Source organism: Balaenoptera acutorostrata, chromosome 1 (assembly GCF_949987535.1).
Source record: "Balaenoptera acutorostrata chromosome 1, mBalAcu1.1, whole genome shotgun sequence".
NCBI lineage: Eukaryota > Metazoa > Chordata > Mammalia > Artiodactyla > Balaenopteridae > Balaenoptera > Balaenoptera acutorostrata.
Genome location: NC_080064.1, coordinates 80854968 through 80859494, shown reverse-complemented (window position 1 = coordinate 80859494; position 4527 = coordinate 80854968).

Genomic DNA, 4527 nt, shown 5'->3' with positions numbered 1-4527 from the left:
AATTTTTGTGACTTTCTGTTTGAATAAAAAAAAAATCCCCCCCCCCCAAAAAAAGAAGAGCTCTGTGGAAAGCTTTCTGGGCCCTTTCTGCCTTTGGTCAATCTGGTGGTTCTTATACACCTGGTCACGGCTGATTTTCAAGGCACGGTGTCTGGGATGAGAGAAGAGGGGCTGTAGAAGCAGAAGACAGGTGAACATTTTCCCTCTGGCAGCACAAGCCCCTGAAAGTTAAAAAAAAAAAAATGCTATTCCCTAAGTTCACAAGAACAATACCCTCCAGACTCCCTCCTACCAGCATTCTCTGTATACCAGGTCAGTTCCGCCAGAGTAGAATTTAAACCAGAAAATGCCACGAGAAATAGAAAGATAAGAGCCCCAGGTGGATGCAAGTCTCTCTGGGCTGTGATTGACTGAACACAACCAATTCTCTGGTGGATCAATGGTCATCGTCTTTTGGCAGAGCTTTGCTAAAAGCAGCACCTCCCGGAGCTGCCGGAGAGGAAATGGACACTTTGATCTGTCCTAGACTGAGGAGGAAGCGGGTAGTTTAGATTGCTGAAAAACAGTTTGAGATGAGCTTCTAGTTCCATAGAAATTAATCCGTGCCTCTAGATAGCACATAAGCCTATTGGAAAGCTTCTTCAATTCAAGCAGTTAATAATTTATCAAGTCTTGTAGCTTAAGGGATACAATTTTCAAAATTATTGTACTGAGGGAATCATAAATTCCACCAAGAGGAAGGTCGTAGTCCAGATATTTTATGTTAGATTTCCATGCAGGGTGCATTATGACACTCCACATGAAAGTCAAATCGTCCATGTAAAACGGTTTCCAGGTGATAAGTTTACCCCAAGGGGTCCAGTAAAGTAATACATTCAGAGTTATATCTGACTTTCACAATCTATAAAGACTAGTTATCAATGTTTTGAAAGATTTGATAAGCAGGAAGAAAAAAAATAGCTTATGGATGCTGACATTTGTCTCATTAATGGGAGCGGCATAAGAAGTACAGGCTCCTTCTGGATTTGGCTGTAAATACACCACTGACATACATTTTGGAAAGTTGCTGTTTTGTGCTGGTGGGAATGTATTTGTCTAACCTCGCCCTGACTCTAATAGACATAAGCAAGCAGTGATATTACTGTCAGCCACGTCCAGCTTTTTAAAACAGGGGCACCCACTCTGCCAATATCTGCCGGGTTCCAGGCCACTGAATATTAAAAATTATGTTCAAGCAACACTATCTGGCCTAGTGGAAGTTTTATTAGGAAATAATTCTCCTGTTTCGCTTGGTGAAGGGTAGAAAAAAAAAACCCCACTTCACCCAACAGGATTCCAAGGAATAATGAATGTTTCTTCCATCCTCAGAATAGGAATGCTGCCGCCTTCTCTAGTGTTTCACGTGGAAGACACAACCCCACATGGCAAGGGCAGAACTAATCAACATATTAGAAACAGGCAGGAGACGCAAGTACTAATTAATCGCCAGTTTGAGTGTTGCCTGTCATTGCATCATTCTTTGTACTGTAAGGCAATATTTTCATAAGTTACTCCCTTGTCACCAGGGAAAAAGAACTAGATTCCTTTTTTTGGGGGGGGGGGGAAGATTGATAGGTTTGCTGAAGATGCTTATTAAAACAATAATAGCAATAACCAAGTGCTGAATTTTGCTTGGCTTTGGTTAAACTGTCTAGTTTAAAGTGAATTCCCTGGAGGATGCTGACTGCCCAAACTGCAGGAGAAATTCTTTGAGCATCATCTCTTGAGCTCATGGGGTGAAATACAAGAAATGGGTGGGTACACTGTTCACCCGTGCAGAACTTATGACTAAACCCATTCTTTAAAAACTCACCGTGCACTTGAACAGAAGTATACTGCAGGGATACTTCATTTATCTAGCTAGCACCATCAGGAAATGGGTTGTTTTCCCTAAAAGTAAATCGTTCCTAAGTGATATTTAAATTTTAATCCATTCAGTGTAAGCACATTGCATTTTAGCATTTCTACAATAATTGCATACTTGCCTACCTTTTATTTATTTTTTATTTTTTTTAACATCTTTATTGGCATATAATTGCTTTACAATGGTGTGTTAGTTTCTGCTTTATAACAAAGTGAATCAGCTATGCATATACATACATCCCCATATCTCCTCCCTCTGGCATCTCCCTCCCATCCTCCCTATCCCACCCCTCTAGGTGGTCACAAAGCACTGAGCTGATCTTCCTGTGCTATGCGGCTGCTTCCCACTAGCTATCTATTTTACATTTGGTAGTGTATATAAGTCCATGCCACTCTCTCACTTCGTCCCAGCTTACCCTTCCCCCTCCCCGTGTCCTCAAGTCCATTCTCTACATCTGCGTCTTTACTCCTATCCTGCCCCTAGGTTCTTCAGAACCCCCCTTTTTTTTAGATTCCATATATATGTGTTAGCATACAGTATTTGTTTTTCTCTTTCTGACTTACATCACTCTGTATGACAGACACTAGGTCCATCCACCTCACTACAAATAACTCAATTTCATTTCTTTTTATGGATGAGTAATATTCCATTGTATATATGTACCACTTCTTCTTTACCCATTTGTCTGTTGATGGACATTTAGGTTGCTTCCATGACCTGGCTATTGTAAATAGAGCTGCAATGAACATTGTGGTACATGACTCTTTTTGAATTATGGTTTTCTCAGGGTATATGCCCAGTAGTGGGATTGCTGGGTCGTATGGTAGTTCTATTTTTAGTTTTTTAGGGAACCTCCATACTGTTCTCCATAGTGGCTGCATCAATTTACAATGGAGCAAAGACAGCCTCTTCAATAAGTGGTGCTGGGAAAACTGGACAGCTACACGTAAAAGAATGAAATTAGAACACTCCCTAACACCATACACAAAAGTAAACTCAAAATGGATTAAAGACCTAAATGTAAGGCCAGACACTATAAAACTCTTAGAGGAAAACATAGGCAGAACACTCTATGACATAAATCACAGCAAGATCCTTTTTGACCCACCTCCTAGAGAAATGGAAATAAAAACAAAAATAAACAAATGGGACCTAATGACACTTAAAACGTTTTGCACAGCAAAGGAAACCATAAACAAATTGAAAAGACAACCCTCAGCATGGGAGAAAATATTTGCAAACGAAGCAACTGACAAAAGATTAATTGCCAAAATTTACAAGCAGCTCATGCAACTCAATATCAAATAAACAAACAACCCAATCCAAAAATGGGCAGAAGACCTAAATAGACATTTCTCCAAAGAAGACATACAGATTGCCAACAAACACATGAAAGGATGCTCCGCATCACTAATTATTAGAGAAATGCAAATCAAAACTACAGTGAGGTGTCACCTCACACCAGTCAGAATGGCCGTCATCAAAAAATCTGCAAACGATAAATGCTGGAGAGGGTGTGGAGGAAAGGGAACCCTCTTGCACCGTTGGTGGGAATTGCCTACCTTTTAGATTGGAGTGAACACCTACTTTTTCTTTGTGAAAATGAATTCTTGTTACTGGCTACCACCCAGCAGTGGCTACTGGGTCTGCTGGGCCGCATATGGCTCTTCGGCTGTGGCTTTCAGCCTCCTCCTTTGCTTGAGCATTTCCTTCTCCCACTCACCCACTGTGTGCCACCCTGTAAATCCCCCTCACCACTTCTAATCAGACAAGGCAGGATTTTTTTTTTTAATGTCTGAAACATTTATATTAACATATTTCCATACATATTTCCATACAAATACAAATATAAGAGTTTTAGAAATTTCATGTAATGTCTGAAACATTTATATTAACATATTTCCATACATATTTCCATACAAATACAAATATAAGATTTTTAGAAATTTCATGTAATGTCTGAAACATTTATATTAACATATTTCCATACATATTTCCATACAAATACAAATATAAGATTTTTAGAAATTTCATGTAATGTCTGAAACATTTATATTAACATGTTTCCATACATATTTCCATACAAATACAAATATGAGATTTTTAGAAATTTCATGTAATGTCTGAAACATTTATATTAACATGTTTCCATACATATTTCCATACAAATACAAATATAAGAGTTTTAGAAATTTCATGTAATGGACAAGGCAGGATTTTGCAGGTGAGACAGAGCAGGGGTTTTGGAGTCCAACATTTTAGGGTGAATTCCAGCTCCACCACTTACTTCTTGTGTGAACTTGAACAATTAATTTCCTCAGTTTTCTCATTTATAAAATGGAGAAGAAATACTTGTCTAGGGTTGTGAGATGGAGGGATGTGGGTACAGAACTTGGCACAGACTTCTGGGGGCTGCAGCTCACCACGAGGTACACCGAAGAGTGAGGTGGTTCTAAGAGAGGACCAGGGGCTTTGTGACAGCTCAGTGGGCAGTCGGGGGATTTTTTTCACTCACTTGCGTGTTCATTGCTGGTCACTGGAGGGCTGACCTTTCCAGCACCTCATCCCCAAAGACATGGACACGCAGACCATTGTTGTGCCAGGCGATTTAAAGCAGCACCATC